At 37.1% G+C, this 24,989-nt stretch overlaps 1 protein-coding gene and 1 long non-coding RNA gene across 8 annotated transcripts in view; both read right to left on the bottom strand.

The window, feature by feature from the left end:
* Positions 1 to 24,989, bottom strand: part of CACNA2D1 (calcium voltage-gated channel auxiliary subunit alpha2delta 1) — a 356,904-nt gene that overhangs the window by 242,134 nt on the left and 89,781 nt on the right. The window lies entirely within an intron of this gene.
* Positions 225 to 5,369, bottom strand: LOC125687998 (uncharacterized). Its single transcript, XR_007374552.1, has 3 exons — positions 4,414 to 5,369; positions 3,668 to 3,808; positions 225 to 1,628 (listed from the first exon to the last, which is right to left on the bottom strand). It is a non-coding gene; the product is annotated as an uncharacterized LOC125687998 (long non-coding RNA).

The following is a 24,989-nucleotide window of genomic DNA, read 5'->3' as shown; positions in this document are numbered from 1 at the left end:
ATGAAGTCCTACGTCCTCTCAGCATCCAATTCAATTACAGTCCAGATTGTAACTTCTTTTTTTTTTTTTTTTTTTTTTTTTTTTTTTCCTTTATACTGGCTATGCCAGATCACACCAGCTTTCTTGGTTTCTATAATGATTTCATTCAGAGATTCAAATGACTAAGGTAAATCATTAAAAAAAAAAAAAATTTCTTCTTTCATTTACTGGTATATTTTCTGTCCTTTGGCTTGTGTCCTTTGTCTCTTGAAGCATTACTATGCCCCACCAGAAAGAGAATGGATCTATCTTCTCTCTTCCTTGTATCCCCCATTAGGTAGTGGCAGACAGTATTAACGTCCCCTATTAGATTTTTCTTATTAAAGCTGAACAAAACAAGTTATCTCAGCTCTCCTTGAACCTTATCTGCTTCAGGTTAAGTTTAGATTGCTTTTTGATTTATTTTGTTTGATATTTCATAATGGCCATATTATGCATATATTACACACACAGAAGCACACTCCCATATATTATAAGGATATCTTTATGAACACGGTCCCAGGCATCCTGGTCTAAGTGTCCTTCCTTAAGCAGAGACATTGGACAAGATGGCCTCCAGAGGACTCCTTTGATTTCAACCATTCTGTGATTATGTACCAGGGTGAGAAAACACTGGAAAGAGCTGTCCAGGCAGGCTGTGGAGTCTCTTACAACAAACTCAACTTCATGCTTTCCTGTACAACCTACCCTAGGGAAATTGCTCTATTAGGGAGATTGGTCTAGACAGTGGCCCAAAGTGAGACTAATTTGCACATCATGCTGGCACAGAGCATCAGCATGGTTCAGAAGTTATTTTGTGTCACTACATTTGGTGTCTCATTTCTGCAGCTACAACTGAGAAAATATGCAGTTGAACTACAGAACATTCTAGGTTCCCAGCAAGGTTTGGCACTGTGCACAAGGCAGCATGCTGGCACAGCGCCGACAGCAGACTATGTTTAACAACTAATGATATACATTACCATAGTCTTGACACTAAAAACACATATCTAGTGCCAGTCATTCTGTTGCCATTTAAATTTATATATGGCTTGGGATGGTTTCCATTCTTACTGGCAGCCAAAATGTAATGAATAAGGAGGCTCCACTTCGTAGATAAATAAAAGCAAATGTGGGATGTACCTAAATTTATTTGACAGATTGTAGGAATCAGTTAAAAATATGAGTACAACATAGAAACGCTGGCATTATTTAAAATGAGGACAAGAATTCATGACTTACATGCTATTTGCTAAATGAGGGAAAAAAAATCTAGAAGAAAGCACCATAGATGTTCAAGTACTTCAATTTACACAGTAATAAAGTAACAAACCTTTCTGCTTACTGTTAACGCAGTATTTTTCATTTCTAGAGCCCTCATAAGCACAGGGCTATGAAGTAGCTTTTGTCTCCTCGCACATAAAGCCAGCATGTAACTAGAAGGAGAAATGGCAAAAGATGCGATAGGTCACATCCCAGATTGCAGAAGAGCTGTGAAACTGATCTCCCTTTGGTTCTCCCCTACGACTCCTAGCATTATATCCTATCAAGCAGTACTTAGCATTCTTCCTAAAATCCACTAAAATCTTCCAGTTGTTATTGGCATGATTCTGGAAAAAAACAAACAAACAAACAAACAAACAAAAACAGAAAAATCAAAGTCTAGAAATGGATAACTGTCTCATGAAAAGATAAAAACAAACAAACAAAACAGAAACTGGAAGGTGTCTTTAACATAGTTTTGCTTGCTTACTAACAAGTGTTCTACATTTAAAGCGCTGCCAGTTTGGACAAGAAATGTCATTTATGCAGCTTAGTAGCAAACACAGAAGTATACTAAAATAGAAAGGATAGTAAATAATTACACAGATTTGAATCTTGGTTCAAGAAACAAAACACCTTGAACAATAGTGCTCAACTTCCCAATTTTTAGGCTAGTCTACTTCCTTTTCATTGCACTCCTTCCTTCATTTATTGTTATTACATAAGAAACAGTGATGAGCTTTCTGCACCATTTATTTAGTGCACTGTGAAATTAAGGAAGTTCAGCTTAATGCTCTTATTTGAAAAAGATAATTAAAGCCTGAACCAATGATGTCTAAAGTTTCAAAAGCCTATCTTGAATATGAATTATTCTGTATATTGAGGTTGTCTCCTTTGTGGACTGAGGATAGAAAACCAATAGGAAAGAAAAACAGCTTAGAAAAAGCACTTGCTTAAGGTAACAAAAAGTATATGATGTGGGGAAAGCTTGTATAAAGTATTTTTAAAAATCTTAGAACTTCATAGCAAATATTGTTTTCAAGCACTGTGTCTCTTGTAGCATGCCACAATTAGAATCACAGAATCATAAAATATCTCAAGTTAGAAGGGACTTGTAAGGATCTTGCAGTCCGAGCCCTGGCTCCACTCAGGACTGCTCAAAAGACCATTTGAGAGTGCTGTCCTGACGCTTCATGAACTTCACTAAGCTTGGTGCCATGACTACTTCACTGCTGCGTCTGTTCCAGTGCCTGAACACCCTCTCAGTGAAGATAATATACTCCTGATATTCAACCTGAATCCAACCAACCTGTGCAGTGGAATGAAAATGGCCTGTGTTCCTTTACATTAATTGCATTTCTTTTAACTGTTCTCAGTTAGCTTTCTCTTGAAAGTGTTATCCAATATGGCACTTTATGGGCATAAAAGTAAAATCTTGATCAAAACAAACATCTTGAATGCTTGTAGCATGACTCAATAATTTTATAGACAGAAATAGTACATTTATATCACAACAGAAAAACTATATCCTGATAAAACTATAAATATTGGTATGAAAATTGCCTGCACAGATTATAATTGAGAAAGGGAAATTTACATAGCAAAATTTATTTAAGTTATATTAAAGCCACATGGTTGGAAAGAAGTCCAAATAATATGGCAGAAAGTACTCCAAGGAGACAACTTGATAACTCTTATAGAAAAGCAAAAAAAGAAAACAAAGTAAGCGTTAAGCATGTGCATGACAATAGTGAAGAAATTTAATAAACTAAATATGATTGAATATTAGTTCCTCCAAAGACCACAGCAGTCAGCTGGTGTTAACACTAAATAACATGAAAATGGAAGAGGCTGTAATATTTCTAACATTTTATTTTAAAGTGTTGTTTTTCATAGAACTGTTTTTTGGGTGGATATCCAGAGTGATAAATTTTACAAATGGATACATTTGTTAATAAGGTTGCTCAGTTTTGTTCTGTTTTGTTTTGTTTTCCAATCAGATTTCATTAATGGCATTACATGTGGGACATGCAGAAATTACAAGCACGTCAAAACATGAGCCTTTGTTGATTAGCTAGAATCAATTTGTGAATACTGAAGGAATCTCTCACAGATGAACACCTGAGCAAGTGACCTTTTAGCAGTTTACTGAGGCAATTATTCATTAATACAGAATACAGCATTAGGTACAATATGGTCTTCTACTATGAACTGGAAGCATGCAAATGAAGAAAATCAGGAGTTATTTTAGCTGTGCATATCAGATTCAATGGGAAGTACTTATATTAATGTGATGATGTATCTGTGCTCTAATTATAGAAAACAACAGTAGCTCAACAGGCATGGGCTTAAAGAGTGTGAGCACCTAAGCACACTATGGACTTACCTATTTTCATGTAAAGAGGAGTAATGGACAACATGATGTTCAAAAAATCATCATTTTTGCACTCTGTACGGTGGGAGAAATGTATATTTATCTGTTTCTGGATATTCATGCATTTCTGCCAGTAAAGCAACAAAAGGGGATCTGAAATTGATATAACAGAGCTTTACGTTGTATCTAGTGTGTTTTTAATGAAGAATACAGAAACTCAAAAAAAAAAAACTCTATGAACAGCAGGGCTCTGTATCATCTTCTGTTCAGACTGCAAATACACACACGCACACATTTATACACATTTAAATAAAAACAACACACACACACACAAAAAAACCCTATCTTACAAGCTTTCATATAATGTATTGATTGAATTAGCACATCTTCAAGCTGATAAAGTGCAACATTCCATTTCCATCTTACCTCTGAACACAGAGGAAGCAGCTGCACTGCTCACCTGTTTCTGCTTTCCATAGTGGTGTATACCTGACAGGATAACCTAAGTGAATTTCAAACATCTCAACAAGAGCACCCTGTGTAAAGAACCCTGACTCCTCTGTATACAATTATAACCATATGCATGATTATTATTATATTAATGGTGCCTCCATCAATAGATTCAGAACATGAAAATGCTTTTCAGAAGAATTCAAACATATGGAAATCTATTATGAGAAAAGGAGGAAAATAACCATCCTCAGTCCCTTTCCATCCCTTCACTGTGCAGTCAAATTCAGTAAATATATTATTAGTACCATAAGCATCTCCAGTACTATGAAGAGTCTGCTAGCTCCGTTCAAATTACCAGAATTCACCAGTAGTCATTGGAATAAATATGATTCCTAACAATGCTTTGATCTTGCTTTGAAAGGACCAAATATCATTGTCCGCACCTGAAAACAGAAAGCCAGCATTAAAGAGACTATTTCAATGGCATGAGATCATTTCACTAGCATGAATGCGCATTTCCAAAAATACCTTCAGAGAATTAAGTTTTAATATGACAAAAATAGCAGGACAGTTAAAAGGCTTAACTTAGTTTGTTTTGGATCTCATTTATTAGAGGAATAGATCTTATCTACTTTGAGATACGTCTTCTGTATCACAGCATGATATAACTTAAGGCCTCCTATGTTATTTTTAGACACACTCCTCATGATAGTGAAATAATGTATGTGTTAATGCTATTAAGTGAGTTCCCACTGCTTTGAAATTTCATCAGGATCATGAACTCCTCCAGTTGGTGGAGAAATTACATTTCCTGATTTCTAAAGCTGTATAGTGAATCATGACCTATTCCTTCCCATTGCTTCCTCACATTACCCTTCTGTTGACTAATCTCCACCATATTTTCAGTTTTCCCACAACACTCACACAGATATTTGCACACATACACCACTAATGTTACAAAGCATTCTCTCTTTTTTCCACAGTTCAAGATGCTTTATCTAGGCTTCCATGAAGTCACTATCTGCAAAAGCAGCTGAGGAAAAAGCAGTTTCATGTCATATGTCTGCTATCTTTGACAAATCTGCAAGCCACTCATTTTAATGACTTCTCATAAATAATTCAATTTCTAATTATGCTATATGCCCCCAACCCAGACAATAATAAAGAAAGACAGAAAAGTAGGGAAGAAAGAAGCGCATATGTTAAATAAAGAAATGCCATGTGAGCTACTCTGCTCATGCCCAGTGTTCCTGCTTCCTAAACCTTGAAGTGCTTCTCTAATAAGCAAGATAAGATTACATATGAAGTGTGAGCTGGAAACAATTCTCAAATCCACTTATTTACTTCCCATTTTCCCAGTTACAGAAGCTGCAGATATAAGGGAACCTTGCTAATGCCCCTGCTCCTGTTCCATTTGACTTGCCCATGTCAACCACCTCCTTGTATAATGGGATGATCCCCAGCACCTGCATGTTGCCCCGGCTAATAGGAATAGAATAAGCCAGCCCTAGAGAAACCTCTACTTTTGATTCTTGTCCCACCACTTCTTTGAACTCCTTGGTCAGGTCTAGGAAGTTAAGTACTTGCAACTCCTTTTTCCTCACAATCTGCTGCCAGAAGAAGTAAAATCAGAATTGCTCTTCTGCCTTCCTACAGGCAACATTCCTATTCCCTAACCCAGAGAACAGAGCACGTCAGTAGGAAGCCATTTGCTGTTGTCACATGAATGGTACCTGACCTCTCCCAGAATAGAAGCGCTCCCTTGGCACCCAGGTCTCACTTTTCTGCTGCACAAAACATTGCTGCCAAATCAGACATTAGCTATTCCCCCTCACCTTTTTTTTTTTTTCCCCTAATCAAAATGCAACTGCCATACAAAAAGCTGGTCAAGGTACAAAAGCACATAGACAGCTGAATGATCACCTCCTACCTAGAACTATTTTTTAATTGCAAGGAGGTCTCTCAATACACAGCTGAGCATCTGCTCATTAGCACTACAGCACCACTTCTCCTACTGACACTTCCTACCCCTCCTCCTCCTCTCCAATCTTTAACAACTAATCCGAAAGCACTTGCAAATTACAAACTGTCTGTGACCCGTGGGGCTAGATTTCTATTGCACATATTAATACATTTATTTCTAAAAGTTCCATAAAAAATAATGAGCAATCTACTCTTGCTATGACTTTTGTCCAAAATCCCTGAAATCTACTTTGAATGGCAGCTATTCGGTTTGTCTCATTCCTTTCTGAAACGTTATTATATATTGATACCATATATAGCTTGTGGGTTTCCACATTTCCAGTTTTAGAATTCAATATAAAGAATTCAGCCCACACTGCTACACAGGCCAAAACTCATTGTGTGAAAGCTGCTATAATGGTATTTTATGCAAGATAATGATAAATTGCCATAAATCTATTATTTAGTTAGTAATAGGAAGAGGGAATGGGAATTGCCTGCATCATGAAATGCAGTGCATTTGATTTAATAGTCATAGTTCATCTGAAATCACATATTTTGACTTGTCTTGTTTGTCTTACATCCAAATACTGCAGTAGTTAAGAAATCAAAAAAAAAAAAAAAGTTGGTCTTCTTTAGCGCTGCTGAATTTTGTAATATATATGGCCCATCACCATAATATCTATGTTTTTCATGAATTTTAAAGCTTCCAACCCTCAATTTCCCTTGATTGAAAAAATAATCACTAAATAGAACAGATTGTTATTATTATCATTAATTTGAAAGAATATGCTTTTCAAGAAAAGCCCCACCAAACAAACTTCCCAGGAGTTTGTGAGCTAGTGTCATGCATCAATTCTGGAAGTTCGCTACAAATGTTGCTTCTGTATGGCCATACAAATAAACGTGGACTTTGTACACCAGAAGCCCTTGTTAAGTGGGTGGCTGAAAGACTATGTCTTCTTATACAGGTCCCTCTTAGTACTTACAATACTAGAAAACTAAACACTATATAGATTAATGTTAGATAAAGAGAATACAGTGAACTCTGTGTTTGCCCTCTTCTATGTGAACTTGCATGACAGGCTTCAGAGCTGATGTTTGTATTAGGCAGATTTTTTTATGCAAGTCTACTCTATCCAGCACTAAAATCTCACCATCTGCTCAGAAGATACCAGCTTTAAATGGCAAAAGCTTTACTTAAACTTTTTCAGATGGTGAAGGAGAGTGCAATACCCTGTAGGCACGTATCTATATCAAATTTTCTTGCATCCAAAAATCCCTTTCACTTCTGGACATAGGGTGAAACCAAAATATTAAAGACAGATGTAGAGCCTGTTTACTCTCAAAACTGCAGAGATATTTCTCATCTGCAGAGACCACAAGTTTCTGCTTTTGAATTCTGGAAAGTGAAAGTAGAGTAGTGCGTGTTGACACAGTGATGGCAATGGCTTTTATCAGAGATAGTGTTGCCAGCAAGAGCAGGAAGTGAACATCCCTCTGTAATCAGCTCCGGTGAGGCCACGACTTGAGTACTGTGTTCAGTTTTGGGTCCATCACTGCAAGAAAGACACTGATGCCCTGAGAGAATGTCCAGGGAAGGGCAATGAAGCTGGTGGGAGTCTGGAGCCGAAGTCTTACAAGGAGCAACTGAGGGAACTGTGACAGTTCAGTTTGCAGAAGTGGAGGCTCAGGGGAGTCCTTATCACTCCCTACAACTATCTGGACTGAGGTTGTAGTAAGCTGGGGGTCAGCCTCTTCTCTCGTGTAACTAGAAGGAATGGTCTCAGACTGAGTAGGAGAGGTTCAGGTTGGATGTTAGGAAAAACAACTTCTCTAAAAGAGTGTTCAGGTGCTGGACAGGGAGGTGGTGGAGTTACCATCTTTGGAGGTGTTCAAGAGATGCTTAGATGTTGTACTAAGGGATGCGGTTTAGTGGGAAATATTGGTGATAGGTGAGTGGTTGGACTGTATGATCTTGGAGGTCTTTTCCAACTTTGGTGATTCTATGATTCTGTGAAATCGCAGGTAAATCAATTCAGATTTAAAGTTAACATACAAACTAAAGAATATGCATGTATATTCACTGAGAAACTATCATAGTATGTTAGGAAATAATTCCCACAGCTTTGTATGTGCCTAAGCCAAAAAGTACATTAAAAAGTGAAAGCACGTCTTTCAAATCATACAAACGAATGACTACATCTGAAATCCACATGCATCATCCAGTGAGCCCTGTGCTATTTGAATCAAAGCCCTTCAGCAGGCATCAGCAGTTGGAAGAAAGCCAGTTTCCTTTTTTACTCAGTCATCTAATTGGTGTCTAAATGGCTCAGACTGCAAACTGCAAGGCTTAAACAAGTTGAGCGCACAGCTGCCTTCCTTTGCCTGCTAGGACAGCCTTCACATTTCCTGACATTTCAGATTTTATACAGTGACCAGAAGCCTCATAAAACTGTCTCCTGCTTTATGTTCCCATCCGTTTTCACAGTGCAATGCAGTCACTTCTCTCACAATAATAACCTACTAATGTTAATTGCCCTAGCAAACACATACGTCTTCTGCTGCCGGCATCAGCCATATTTCAGCCAGTGGCTGCAGCAATATGCAGAACACAGTCCTGACATACATAGCACCACCCTTGCCATGTATTCTGTACATCACTGGAAAAAAGCATACCAGAAAAATCTAATTCAGGCATGAAATCTTTAAACAGATACATGAGTTCACTCAAGATTAAGGGACTCAGTGTGTTTTAGAGAAATAATGTCATTGTTAAGGATTTCTAAAAAAGTTATCGTACTTCTTGTTCTCAATGTGTTCCTTCAGTAAGCAAGCACTTCACAAGATCTTATTTTCATGAATATGTATAGTCTCCATTAGCATTTGGAATGATAAATATCTATGTGTATATATTATATTTTCCTTTAAATATCAGTAATAACAATATTTAAATTAAATGTAACAAATAATTCAGTTTCATCATGTCTCATTGGTTGTAATTGGATCAAAAAGTTCTTGTTTTACTCTTGTTTACTCTTCCTGCATAATCCTACCATTTCGCCTGCAACTGGGAGATATCCTACTGAACACATTTGGCCTCCAGCTGTGAATTATATTTGAGAAATATTATCAGAGACACTGAAATTTCTGCTATGAGCTGGAGTGGGACCACACAATCATAGAATCATTTAGACTAAAAATCCATGAATTTTGTCCTCCAAGGGTAAACTCAAATATAAATCTATTCTTACTTACTTTCTGAAAGAGATAAAAAATCCAATTCTGTACTCAAAGAAAAAGAAATACTGAGTTCACAAATTAGAGACAGTGAGATATCTATTGCATTCCTTGTTTTGCTTCTGCTGCAGGATACCATGATGAACTGGTGATGGATGAGTTCCAGGTCTTAGAATTGTAATAGCAACAAAGTATACTGCTATCATTCCCTGACATATCATGTCAGATCATAACTATGTGTTAGTACTGACCAGTACTGAGCAGGAATAACTCTGTTCCCAGAATCACTCCTCTCTTCATGAGAGGAAAAAAAAAAAAACAAAAACAAAAAAAAAAAAACAACACAAAACAAAAAACCAACAACAGGGAAAAAAAAAAGACTGTAAGCAGAAAAAATATATCATGAAAGTACAGAAGAAAAATTTTGGAATCCAAAGGGTGGGCACTGAAATCAAATATAATGAAACACTGTAATGCAGGGATAAGGAAGTTAGTACCAGTCTAGCCTGCTATAGAAAGAACAGGGGAATAAGGCAGGGTTTCTTCTTCAGGATATTTCTCAGCTTGGTGATGACACCAATGCCAATGGTTTACAGGCTGGTCTGGCCCAGTTCTGTGGCAAGTGGGTTGGAGGGATTTCGCAAAATCCACGCTTCTGGAAATAGGGAACAAAGGACTCCAAAATACTTAAAAACAGCAGCAATGATATGAGGAGAAACAAACTAATTTACTAAATAAAGTATCGGAATGCAAGATAACACACCATAATACAATATAATTAGACTTGAAGCTAATAAATCAAATATAATCAGAGAAACAATGTCCAAAAGGCGGATAGGCCTCACCATAACACTGAGGTGAGATACACAGTCCAGTTGAGCAGCAGGGAGATGAAGAGCAGATAAAGAAGAGCGCATCAGGTGACCTTACCAGGAGTTACATCTCCTCTCTGACCGCAAAGCCCCCTGGGGAATGTAGTTCTTCTTCTCTTTGGTACCAGAATTTGAGCATTAACAGTTAAACTCCCAGTGCACTACATGATGTTATGATATGGAATACCGAAAACCAAAAAACATAAAACCATGACACACCAAGAGTAAGGATGACATACATAAAAATTTAAGTGAGTGAGGATGAATCAAGGAAGCCAAACAATACCCATTTTTCTTCCCTTTGAATTTTTACCCATCTACTGAAGCATACCCCTTTCCAGTATTCATTTTCTTATTATTCCAACAAAAAACAACTGTTACAGAATGATATTGTGACAGTGTTCTGGGCTAACAGCATCTTAATCAATTGTGGAAATGAAGTAAGTGCTACCTTGAAAAATGTCCTATTAATGCCAATTTAAAAAATAATAAATCGTGTGCTTGCAAGCTCTTTGGAAAAATAAGCGTGCTCATTTCTTGCTCTTCTTATTAGCAGTTGAAAGGTAAGTTCTCAGACTCTGCTTCCTGTCTCTCATAACTTCTCTTCAAAACTCCTCTGGACTTTATTTCCCCTCTCTACAGGGATTTTAAATATATTCCTCTCTAAAAAATAAAAAAAAACCAAAGTGAAAAAAAAAAAAAAAAAAAAAAAGGATTGTATTGTATTGCTGGAAAGGAAAGAGAGTGACTGTGAGGCTGAAAGGGAGTAATCAATGGCTTGCCACTTGGTGGCTGGTAACAAGCAGAGCACATGAGATGTCAATAATGAGGACAATATTGTTCAATATCTTCATTGACAACCTGGATGATGAGACAAAGCACATCCTCAGCAAATGTAAAGGTGACACTAAATTAGGCAGAGCGTTTGATATGTTGAATGTCAGAGTTCAACCCAAACAGACTTTGAGAAACCTGAGAACTCTGTCGAAAGAAACATCCTAAAGAAAAGGACAAAATGATAATCCCATGCATCAAAAGCAGTCGGGAACTAACTGTAGAACATCCTGTAGAAAAGGACTCAGAGCAAAGGCCACACCAGAAATGAGCCAACACTGAGCTCTCACTGCAAAACACGCAAAACATACCTCACCTGCACAGGGAGCAATGTGGGCAGTAGACTGAGTGATGTCCTTACTCTCTGTGCAGCTAGGGGGGAGGCTGCATCTGAAATGTTGTGTCCATCTGCACTCTTCCCAGTTCAGTAGGGATACTGAGAAATAAGAATGGGTTCAAAAGAGGACTACCAGGATGGTCCTGGCCCCAGAACATGTAAGCTAGAAGTTGAGGCTATTCGGTTAGTTCAACAAAGAAGAGGCTCATGGCTCACTTAGTAGAAACCTACAAGTGTTTGCAGTGTTGGCAGACAACACAAGGATCAGTTACCACAAATTGTTACTTTCAAAGTTCAGGTTTTATATTAAAGAGAAAATGGAGAGTGGTGCAGCTCTGAATCAGGTCACTCAGAGAAGCTCTTGAATCTCAACCCTTGAAGGTTTTCAAGACTTGACTAGGTAACACTACAGCTGACCCCAGTTCTTATACTCGAAATAGTCCCACTTGAAGCAGTACCCAAATTAGATGACTTTCAGAGGTCTCTTCCCATTAATGTTTCCATCATTTGATAGTCACTGTGACATACATGCAGTTGGCATATGGCAGAAATATTTAATCTATAAATTATTCAGTTTGAAGAAAAGCCCTGAAGGTCTGTATTTCAAAGCAACATTTTGAGAAATGTAGCATACACACTCTTTGACTGCACTTTGGGAGTGGCACAGAGGAGCAAAGAGGACAGAAGGGGAAAGTGTAATAGAGGAGGAAAGACTCGGACTGTCTGGGTTGAAAGTGTGCGGATCTCTAGGAAAAGAAATAGTAAAGAAATAACAGCAGGTTGGGAAAAAGAGAAGAGATAAGAAGAGAAACCAGCTGGAAGGGTTGGAACTGCTAACGAAACCAGATGGAAGGAAACCTCTGGAGGTTCCTCCTGCTCACGAAGACTCAGTCTAAGATGAGCAGCATAAAAGAGAAAGGAGGGACTTCCTATGCAGGGAAACAAGAATGCAATGAGGAGGAAGGCTAAGGGGAAGGAGAAAAAAAAAAAAAAAAAAAAGGGCAAGCAGAGCAGAAATGTAAATAGCAATTATATTTGGCAGTAATTAAGCAAAAGACTTTCTAAGTAAAAGTACATATTTTGCTGTATAGCTATAAGCAGAGTTCAAGACTCCTACATTTCACTAATTTTCTCTAAGCAAAGATTTATGTGAAGTAAAGTAAAACCCAGCATCTCTAAGGACTTCCAGAGGTTTAAGAGACTCTCTTATAGAAAAAGTAACTTGTGGCACAGATAGAAGCTGGTGCTTAAAAACAGGATTTGTCTATTCACCTTAAATGCAGTGGTCATGATCAGTGAATCAAAAGGGCAAGGAGAAACCAACACATAATCAGTGTGTCAAAAAACAGATACTGAGAAACAATTTTTACATATTGTCAGAAATGTAAATCAACAGACACTGATGCAAAATAAATTAAGAGATACTGCTGACTGCTAAATTAATTCTTTCCAAGCTACTAATTGATCAGCAAGAATTTCTGAGTAAGTTAATTAAAGAGAAAGAATTTGTTTTGGCTATTAAAATCAAGCCCCCAGGAAAGGGTTCCAATGTATCCCACTGAATGCTTTGCATACGAGACAGTCCAATTTAATTCTGCAATAAAGATTTTAGGGTGCATATTCCACCCAAATTTTTGTAGAAGACTCCATTTTTTTAAAACCTAAAGGAAACCAGACTTAAATCAATATGGCAAAGTAGCAGCTTTTTAATGCAATTCTACTATATACAAATTTTGAGGTGCACACTTAAAGACAGAATAAGGTCTGCAGAAATTCTGTATATATTTTTTTTCCACCTTGCATGTCATCAAACTTCAGCTTTTCAAATTGTTTTTGACAAACAAGATTTAAGTACCATGGAGAAATTTAACACAAATTTCCCCAAATATGCTCCTGCTATTTTCAGAGACACAGTACCATGTGATAATTCATTGCAATGGTCTTTGAAAACAGTGCTCTCCTTTTCATATTTTTTTTCAGACATCTACTGTGCTGAAAAAAAATCAACAAATTTGATTTCTATTTTCCTTCTAGTTGGATTCATCTGGCCTCATAGGAATTCTAGTGACAGAGCACCACGTCTGCTACCATCTTTTCACTCTGTAGTCTTTGCTATCTCCTTGCTCCGTGAGCTGATGTTACAAACCCACAGCAGCTACAGATGGCCTGAAGCCTAGGTTAACATCAGATATCCCTACTGTATCCAATGATTTTCAGTTTGTTCTAATTCTTTACTATTGAAAGGTTTTTTCATAAAATTACTTTTGAACTTTTGTAACCAACCCTTTTGTTCAGCAAGAAGCTTTAGAATCACTGAATCATTAAGGTTATTAAAGATCACTAAGATCATCTAGTCCCACCCATCACCACTATGTCTGCTAAAACAAATCACATCTACACGTCTTTGAAACCTCCAGGGATGGTGACTAGCTAGCACCAGATTTCCAATTTGAATTCTCCTTCATTAACTTGGAATTAGATCTCAGATTGAGAAATATTAATGTTTTGCTAATTTAAAAACTTGATTTTTAGAATTTCAGTCCAAAATGACAATAACTGCACACAACTGTACGTTTGCACAGAAGTTTTGAAAACTGAGGGAACACATCTTGCAAAACAGCTGCTCTTGTGAGTTGTAGCATGCGTACAAATTGGACTCAAGATCATAAATTCCTTGTAGTTTTGGCTTCAGCCCGGACATACATCTACAAAAACAGACCCTAATGATGAAGAATCAAATATGAATTGAATTAAAAAAATGCTACAGTAATTAGACTCAGGGGTTGAGGTGAACTGACATTAGATATGGATTCTAATGTAAATGGCATTTACTCCTTTCTGAATCCAAATGTTTCACTGTCAATTCAAACCAATTAGTACTGTCTGGCTCTAAATGTTGCCCTTTCTCTCCTCTCCCTTCATCATACACATTTCCATTATTTCAAACTGACCTCACAACTCATCAGGCAAAAAATCTTGCTTAACAGTTCAACAAAAGCATAGGGTAGAGATTTTTTTTACTGTCTGGTCTTCTTAACCCAATATGCAGTAGTGCATATTTTACCATAATAAACATTCTTTCCTATACTTCCTTCGATGCAATTGTAAAAGAAATGGATAATATTAGAAAATAAAAAGAGAAGCAAAGGCTTCTACAACGCAGTCACAGTTACATAGCACAAAAGCTGCTGCATTTGTTATTATTTTTAGATCTACTTTATCAAGCCTTCCAGTGTCTGGTACAAAGAACCAGAAATGGTGGCAGCACACTATTATCTTCTTCTGAGGTTGTTCCAGTGCAGGTTTGCATATGACAGAGAACTTTTATTCTCTCTCAAGGACAGTAAAGAGAACATCTGTTTTCCACATACCAAACCCATCAGTGCTTCCTGTCTGAAAAGAGTCAGTGAAAACTGACAACTTGTTGAACTCATCAGATTGCTTGTGATTTTGCTGCCATCTGATGTATTCTCACAAAGGGAACTTCTCATCTGTTTCTCCAGAAATGAAAAGTCTTTTGCCAGCATTCGTACCAAAAATGTACAACCAACTCATCTTGGCAATGATTCTTTTGATTCCATTTCTCAGTTTTTTTCCTGTCCCTCCTGCATTTTATCAGTCTTAAAAAAAAAAAAAAAAAAAAAAAAGCTAATTGTTGGATGACAAATTCTCCATTTGTGTACTTGCAATTTCTGTACTGTTTCATTCCTTTCAAATTATGTTCAGCATGCTTTCTGAAAGCAAACAGAGCCAGTAAGTGATTGATATTTACTACTCTGTATGCAAATGCTTAATCCCAAAGTGAATTTTGCAGAGTGAAAGCTACTCAGCTTTTTTGTAGTTTGGCAGTTTCTCTAACTTTCCGCATCTGTGGAATAACAACACATAACACGGGTAACACCAGGTTATCTAAACTACTCCATATCTTCCTCTCACAAATTGTAAGAAATAATAATGATAAGGAAAAAAGATTTCTCTTAAGTTAAAAATTGGAGAATCTACAATTTTTCTTTTCTTTTTTTTTTTTTTAATTTCATGATCTAGTTCTTAATGAGATAATAATAAATTAAAAAGACCTTCCCGATACTTTAAAAATAGTAAGTCCTCTGTACTTGCTCTCTGATATGCTCTATAATTTATGGGCCAAGTCAGGAAAGATCAGTTAATTTCATTTAAACATATACTGATTTTTATTAGCTGAAGATTTAACTCAGTAACTGCGTCCCTATAGCACGATAGCACAAACAATAACAAATCAGGCTTTAACAAAGGCATATTCTCAAGCACAGGCACTACACAATGTTTTAGTCACCAAGCAGACGTCTCAACGGTGATGCCGATTAAGTGGCAATGTAAACCTTACTGCTTTAATTAAACACAAGAACTTACAAAGGACCTCCAGCGAGACTTGTATCTCTCAGAGCGGCTTTCTGAAAAGAAACTGGTGAATGCAATACTTTTGGATGCTTCCCAGAATGCCCTCAAGTTAACATATCCCATTTTCATCATAGTTATTTGAAATGCAAAGATCCACCTCAAAAAGAGGTGTCAGCACAGGCTGTCTGCTGTTCAATACTTCCATCTTTACTGCTCTTCTGGATAGGATAGCACAGTTGGTCACTTAAGGTAAAAGAGCACTTCTCCTCAGGTTCCTATCCAGATCTATCATTCCTGCAAGGAGTTCTATCATTATCCCAGGAAGGGGCCCTCCTGCAGAGAACCCATGTCCTGTATGTGCTTTTTGTACTCACTCCAGTGAGACAAGTACCATCTAGCTGGGTTTAGCACTGTCATTTTCACTGAGAACCTGTAATTATCTTCCAACGACACTTCAGTCTGTTTAACTGATGAAAGGCCAAAGACTCTCACTGGCACAAAATGACAAATCACAGCCAGCTAGGGGAATATCTCATCAGAGCTGCTTCACATAAAGACACAGCATTTAATGGCATTCGCACAGTATTGCAGTTTAATGTCCTTCTGCGACTCAAGCTCCATGCAAGTATTCCACGCATTTAATCAATTCTACTCTATTCACTCCTTTAATATACAGCTAGATGTCCAAGGCAAGTCTGATTATTTTCTCATAACGCTGTAGGAACTTTGCTGCTCTGGACTCAATGGACTGCTATTACAATCAGCAATGGGAATTGGAACTGAGAGATGAAGTTTATCTAAGGTGATAAATATTTATCAGAATCATCTTTATTAATAAACAATTACAATAATAATTCCAAGAGCATACAACAATACATTATTTGTCTTATAATGGGAAACAGAATCACAGAATCACGAAGGTTGGAAAAAACCTCCAGTATCATCCAGTCAAACCATCAACCAATAGCCAATATTCACCTCTAAACCACATCCCTTAGTACAACATCTAAATGTTTCCTGAACACCTTCAGGTACGGTGACTCCATCACCTCCCTGGGCAGCCCAGATTTTCCTAACACCCAACCCAAATCTCTTCTGGCACAACTTGAGGCCATTCCCGTTAGTCCTATCCTTACTTACACGGGAGAAGAGGCTGACCCCAACTTTACCAGAACTTCCTTTGAGACAATTACAGAGAGCAATAAGTACTCCCTTGAGCTTCCTCTTCTCCAGCCTGAACAATCCCAGTTCCCTGAGCTGCCCCTCATAAGGTATGTGCTCCAGACACCTCACAGATTCATTGCCCTTCTCTGGACACACTCTAGGGCCTGACTGTCTTTCTTGCAGTGAGAGGCCCAAAATTGAATGCCTCACCAGAGCTACATACAGAGGGATAGCCATTTTTAGAACTGAAGTAATGTTTTCAATAGTTAAGCACAGTTTAATTCCTAAAGCTGAGTGTGTCTTCATTGTCTTCATCATGTTACTGAAGTGTTTGGTCTCACAAAATAAAAGTATTTTTCCTTTAAAAAAAAAACAACAAAAAAACATTACTTCAGCAGGGAGATAATAATTCACACACTTAATTTCTCCAGGTAGCACCTAATCAGGCTACAAACAAGGACCAAAGCAATACAGCAGGTTTAGAAGATAGAAAAAGAGTATTTACTTAGCGTAGCACTGCAAACCTCTCTAGGTCTGAACAAATCAAATATGGTTATCTAGTCTTTGCAATCATCCTTGTCCCCAAAAATTTCTTGAAGGGTCGTAGCACTGAAAGACTTAGATTTACTTGCTCATCTGCACTGTTCCTACAAAAACTCCCCTGTATGTACACAACAAGATGCAGTAGAAACTTGAATCACTTCCTCCACTTTCAGCCCACTGTACTGTGCCATCAATTTTTTCCCTTCTTCTTTACTTATAGTCTGTTAGTAGAGTACAAAGCAGATAAAAGGGGGAGGAGGAGAGAAACAGGAAAAGAAAGATCAAGATTTGTCTGACTGGAGGTCTACAGCAGAGGCAGTCCAGACCTTCTCTGATCTACAGATAGGTGTCTAAAGCGGACCAAATGAATCATGAAATGGCCATGGAAATGGCTGTTTCTCTCCACTGCTAGCAAAGTTTGTTTAGATAACTAGCTAAAATGCTGACATCTGTATCACAGAAACCAGAATTTCTTTACGTGAAAGTGTGATCAAACAATCCAAATTTTCCAAAGAAAATTATCATAAGTGCTTTAAGTTCTTAACCCTAGCAAGAAGGGTTATTCAGCTAACAACTTGTAAGGAAAGGACTGAAGCACAAATCCAGCCATGCGAGCATTAAACTAACAATTAAACTACAACACATTCATGTTCATAGTTACACACTCATGAAATCATAGAATCCTAGAATGGTTTGTGTTGGGAGGGACTTTAAAGATCATCTAGTCTGACTGCTCTGCCATGGACAGGCACATCTTTCATTAGATCACATTGCTCAAAGCTCTGTCAATCCTCAGCTTGAAAACTTACAAGGATGGAGTATCCACAACTTCTTTGTTCCAGTATCACATCACTCTACTAGCACAGAATTTCTTCCCCACATCTAATTACAATCTACCCCCTTTCAAATTAAAACCATTACCCCTTGTCCTGTCACTATAGATCCTAGAGAAAACATCCTCCTCTTACAATGAAACAAATTACATCAACATAAGTAGGGTTTGTGAGCACTAATACCTCAGTGTGATGTGATGACTTCTTTTGCAGTATTCCAGAAAACTTGAAATTGTATAAACACCAAATGTAAACTGGACACAAGTGTCACTGGAATCTTCACTGACAAATTTTGGTGATTTGCTTCTCCAGAATACTGTTAATTCACTTTTATATTTAAAATTTTTCCAACCGGTTTAACTGCAGCTCTGAACCAAGAAAAACCTTTTGTTTTCTAGAATTTAGAAAAGAATCCAAGGATCAAGCCTGAATAATTATGTCTGCTGACAATACAGTCTCCCTTGAGGGACCAATATGCCCACTGTTACGAAATATCAAATCATAGTAACATTTATCTGTATGACCTGAAGTCTCATAGCATCAGTCCTCACTTCAGAAATCAATAAAACACTATGATGTTTAATATTTTATTGCTTCTTCTTAGACTGTCTTTCTCAGCTTCTACTGAGTTACTAGCTTTTAATAAGTCACAAAATCCACATGAGCTAAGATAGAATTTAAAGCAGTATTTCAGACTCTGTTACCACAGCTTTGCTATAAACTATAATGGAGAGGAAATTATCAAGTTTCCTACCAAGTACATGGCTAATTAGAATTGGAGTCTTTACCTCTTCAAAATATGCCTGCTAGAAGAAAGAGCTCTCTGGCTGTCTGATGGCTGCTGTTAAAGGGGTCAAAAATAATTAATGTGCTAGAGGCTCTCTTACCGCTGAAGTTAATGAGATTTACTGTTCTGACAATTAAGTGCTCCCGTGTCACCTGTTTTGTCTTTTTTCATGACAGCATTAGGTTTTGGACTGTATATATTCATTTAGATTTAGCCTAACTAAATTATGGTGACCTAATACAAAACAAACAAACAAACAAATAAATAAATAAAATCCATATCCTATAGGCAATGGATAGAACTGAGCTTCTTTCCCAATTCCTGACTGCGAAACATCAATAAAGAGAAAATGCTATGCCAACACAAAGCCAATCCTTCCATCCTCTGCCATTAAGGCTACACCAGCCAGATAAATCAGCTTGCTATGTGCCTTCTTTTTTTCTGTAGAAAAAGTAATCTGTAGAGTGCTGGTTTGCCGATGCCGTATTTTCAGTTGTGTACTGTTGTTCACCCTTCCTGTTTTGCAGTCTTCAGGTAAATTCCTTAGCTGCTAATCCACAGGTAAACTACCCTACAGTCTTCTCTTCCACATTACATGTGAAATTACTTTACAATCTATTCTCACCCATCTTTTGACTCAAGCCAACATCTTTAAAATTTATGGACAGAGCCCTGAGTCCGTTTTCTTTTCAAACCCCAAATCCCAAACCTAATCATAAAAGCTTTATACCTGTAGTGAAAAGTTAAAAATAAATCATTTACTGATCAATTATAAAAAACAGAAGATGAGGATCAAGAGAACTATGAACGTGGACAAAATAATGAATTTCTACTATGTTCTCTTCTTTTTATTTCATCTTTTTGTCTTATCTATTTCAAGTCTCATCTGGCTTTCCTTGAGCACAAATTAATACTTGCTTCTGCCTGAATCCACCTCTGACGTTTCTATGCTCTTACAGTTTCTTCTTTGTTTTCAGCCTTTGTTTCTGGCCACTCATTTGTGTATCTTTTCTCCAATTGCAGCAGTTTGCAGAGCCATGAGACAAATTTTAATTACACTTAAATGAACATTGATATATAAAATCACTGCTGTGTATGGACCAGGTGCTGTTGTCATTTTGCCACGGGATTCTTTGTTTGCTGATATCCAGTGTTAACAAACTAAATCTGTTGTGTTGCTTTTATAAAAAAGACTACAGATTAAATTCCTCTATAGAACAAAAGGACACAGTATGATATTTCACTGCAATTTCCTTAATTAGCATCTTAAAGTTGTGCAATAGTCTGCATACACTCCATTCTTTTAATGACAGTGGTTCTCCTTGATTCCCATGAAGAGAAGGTAAACAAATTACCTGAAGGTCTCCAGTATTGTTATAAAGGCTTCCTCGTTCCTGGGACCAATATTTTTCCATCAATTATGCATCAATCAAGGTTTTCACTTTTATATAATATTGTGAAAAGCAATTTGTTGCAGTGAGAACAATTTTGTTTTTTTTCTTAAATCAATTAGCAGACTGTGGTATTAAGGACTTTCAGTAACCACACAAATCCTTCAATATCATTTTCACAGGACTGAAAAGTATTGTTCTCCAGAGCACATCACTTTATAAGCTCATACTAGACCCATGGAAAAAATAAAACCAAAAACATGCCCACATTTAGAGGAATGTGACATTTCTGCCCCCTTATCCCTTAAAATAAAAAGAAACATCCAAATTATATTAACTTCATTTTTCCCCATATCCATTCTGTAAAGCCATTTTGAGCAGTGTAAAAAATACAAATGCTGTAGAACAGAAATGCAGTGCTCAGGCTGGAGAACACCCATTTATGTGTTTACTAAGTGAAACTACCACAGTGTGTTATCAGTTTCAGGAGGGGCAAGGAAGAGAGGCAAATAAGAAAGAAAAGCAGGGAGAAAAGCAACAGGAACAACAACAACAACAACAAAAATAGCAATACTAATTTTGCTCCTTTTCGCATGGAGATTAATTCTGTCTCTCTCCTCCATCCAAACAAGATTGATGCCATGATGTCCCTCAGGCTAATTTGGGACAGTCTGACCAATCTACAAGTGCAGCAGTGTGCATCTAGCTCACAGGAAAACACTGTGACATAGGAGACACAGCCTGGCTAACAAGGAAAAGGACATCAAAATGTCACCTAATTTACAACTCATCTATTACTCATTAAGCCTGTCCTTTGCACGCTGTTTTTGTTGGCTTTTTTGTTGTTGTTGTTGTTTCTTTTTTGTGTTTTGTTTGTTGTTTTGTTTTTATTTTTTCCTCCCTCCACTAAAATACCACCTTTGTCTGAGGACACTTAAAATTAGCACGGCTGCAAATCCCAGAACATGGCCTGGAGAGAAAATCCCCATGGCCTGCCATGCCAGTCAATTAGTGTATTGCAGTTCAGCCTTCTCTGACTTCCTTCATCCCTACGGTAGCTAGATGGCCCATGGGACATTCAAAGAATTTGATTTGCTATTAGCTAATTTCCTTACATGCAAGCAGATCCAAAAAAAAAAATAATATGCATATTTTCATCCCTTCCAATTCAAACAGCTCGAACCCTGCTGAATACTAGCTTGTGTTTTTGTGCATGTTTTGCTGTCTGGTTACCTTTGCAGACTAAAACATCTGTCCAATATGTTTCACTGCACTGCCCAGACAGTGATAAAAATAAATGTCAGAGAAGAATTGAAAATCAAAATCCTCAGCTGGAGTTAGCTCTTCTTCTTAAATGATAACACATGCCACAGGTAGTACCAGTGGTTTACAATATACCCAATGGCTCCATTCACTTACTCTGTTAATATGCCTTTGCAAATCACTACAATGTTTCTTACATGAGAATAAAATCTCCATGCTTCAGGATCAGAACTGCTTAGTAGGAGACAGTTTAGGTCAAATTTCCAAGACAGATGATTTTGAAGATAGAGAAGCATCTGGTGATAAATGCCTAAGAGTATGAAGAGCTTGAATTCCATTCTATAATTAAAAATGTGTGTATTAGTGAAGGAATTTAAAAGGTTTGTTATGTTTTTCTCTGCTACAGAAAAGGGAATTGAACTGAAGGGACTTAAAGAGTATCACAGGCAGTGCCAGTTTCCTAGCAGATATAGAGGAAGTCTGCATTCCTATCTTAGACTAAAAAACTTCCTTTTATAAAGTTGAATTTAAACAAAACAAATCACATGATGTGGTTTGGGTTTGTTTGTTTGTTTTTCTTTCCATTTTGTATTCAGCATTTAATGAGTAATAAAAATAATGTGTCCTTAAAGACAACTATGAAAATGAACTCATTCTTGAATGACTTGTGTCAGGGAATTCCTTGCACACAGCTCCAAAATGTATTGCAGAGACAATATACATATAAATGTATGGCATGCAATTCACTTGGACTCCATGACAAAGCAGTGCTCCATCAGAAGCGCAAGTACTGACACTATTGGCATATCAGTCTTCATTTTGAACATTTACAAAAAATTGGTAATTGTAATCTTCTTGTCTTTGTGAGTTTATCTAGGACCTTCAGTATGCTTTAGGCTGCTGTGAAACACCTCCTGACAGAACTGCTAACAGGTCTAAGAAAGCATTTCCAGATATTTTTCAAGCAATCACCAAACCATTGCCTATGGAGTTTACTTGCTGATCATAACTGTTCCCTGTTGGCTTTTGCTGTAGCGTTCCATTTTTATCATAGCTACTGCAACTATAGATAAAATAAAATTACCTACAAAGATATCAGAGCCTAGACTTTTATTCTATTTTTGTGAAAAGTAGAAATTACAGCGGTTCTCACTACACAGCAATGAAGTTCAACTGCAATGCCTTTTAGTTTTTGTATTTGTACGCCTCTTTATTTAGACAGTAGTATTTTCTGATACGCTAAGTGACTTGTAAGCTGTATCATTATCAAGTATTTTAGTTCATAGCATAGGAAACTTTCACAGATGTCTAAGTCGCTCTGGCACTTGTTGATATAAATAATACCCCATTAAAATACTCTGCTTAAGGGAACAAAAAACTGTTTCCATCAACACTAATCACCTTCCACGCATACTCGCCATTCCTCATCCAAACACATCAGAAAGATACTGGAAACCTCTCTGGAGTTTAGATGCAATTTGTGAAGGCAAAAGTTTATTCTGAAATGGTAAGATCAATCATACAGCTACCTACTACCATAAATTTAATTCTGCGTAACAGAACACAATTCTGTCCTTCCCAGGATGAGAAAAGGTAGTCAGCAAAGAAGCAACTAACAGTATAATATTTTTGTGAACATATCAAGTATTAGACAGTACAGAAACAAGGTTTGGAAGCCACTGTGAAAATACCTTCTCTTGAAAACACACATTAGTAGCGTGTAAGCAGTAATGAAGTCCAAGTCACTGCACGGGAGTAACCTGACACAGAGATCTCAATGGAACTGCAGGAAGATAAGCTCCCCTGCTGAACTGAACATAACACACAGATAAATAATAAATCAGAGCATGTAGACAAGCATCCTTCCAGAGCATAACTTGTTCCCAGTACTCTGCCACTTCATGTCCCTCCTAAAAATTGTAATGCAAGGTCAGCAGTTGACCCAGCTGCAATTTTAATTGGGACCTCCCTGTAGAAGTCAGCACTACCAAGATTTTAACTAATAATCTACAAGACTATACAAAGAAAAACTAAATGCTGAGAAAAATAAAAAGAGAGAAATCATATTTGTGTTCTGATGTGGCTTTCATTAAGAGAAAAGCTAAGCTGATGCAAACCTCCACAGCTCCAAGGAGTTTATATCTATCTATATAATGCATATTCAAACAAGTCTATTTATTTATTACAAATGAAATTCTGAACCACTAGTTTGGTTCAGGTCTGGACAGATCTGGAAAAACTTAAGTAGTGCTAATTCCATCCCATTTGAATTCCTTCAGCAGAATCATAGAAAGCCTGATTTCTGCTACAGCAAGGACATGAGTAGCTTAACTCATATTTCATAACCTTAGCTAAAAAGGTGAATATACAGAAACTACTCCTAAGCAGCAGATGTTCAAATTCTACACAGACATCCATGGTTAGAAATATTGTGTCCATCCAGTATAATATTTCAGTGAGAATCTAGCAGAAGTCTAGGACAAACTAGACAACAGATAACTTTCCACTACATGAGAAATTTTGCTGTTTAATGCTACCATTATGTTCATTATTGTATCCCCTATTACAACATTTTTCAATTATTTATTTATTTATTTATTTTTAATTCTAAATCAGACTATAGACTTTAAGGATAAGAATGTCAGGAATATTTATATGCTTCATGCTAAGTTCATGCTTAATTCTGCGCAAAATCATAACAGCCATAAGCCTGCAGCCGTTAACTTCGCCTACAATGCAGCAATGATTATCTATGCAAATACATGTATATGTCAATATGCTGCGTGTACAGGAAGCCTGTTCATGAACATAAGAACAGTCAGAAGCCTAATATGCTTCAGTGCAAGTTTAAAACCATGAAATCAAAAGTTAAAGCATCTTATAACAGTACTTAACAGCCTAGAGAAGTTGCAGCTGCTCCATTCCTGGAAATGTTCAAGGCCACACTGGACAGTGCCCTGGGAAGCCTGATCTATTGGTTAAAAACCCTGCCCATGGTGGGATCATTGGAGCCATATCATCTTTGAGGTCCCTTCCAATCCAAGTCATTCTATGATTCTATTCTCCACTCCCTTAGCTGTAGCCAGCTAGTGTCTGTAGCCTGGATTTAGAAAATAACACAAAAATAAGATGTATATAAAAAATTAGAAAGTATCAAGAAAAATCAGAAGGTATAAAAACAATAATTGATTTTAAAAAACCACTTAGATTTCTACTTTTAGAGAAAAACAAATATATATGTCTAATAAAATCTTTTTCAGATTATAGCCCTAAGTTTG

Source organism: Lagopus muta, chromosome 1 (genome assembly GCF_023343835.1).
Source record: "Lagopus muta isolate bLagMut1 chromosome 1, bLagMut1 primary, whole genome shotgun sequence".
NCBI classification, from domain to species: Eukaryota; Metazoa; Chordata; class Aves; order Galliformes; family Phasianidae; genus Lagopus; species Lagopus muta.
The sequence above is the reverse complement of the archived record's forward strand: the minus strand, read 5'-3'. Positions and strand labels throughout refer to the sequence as shown.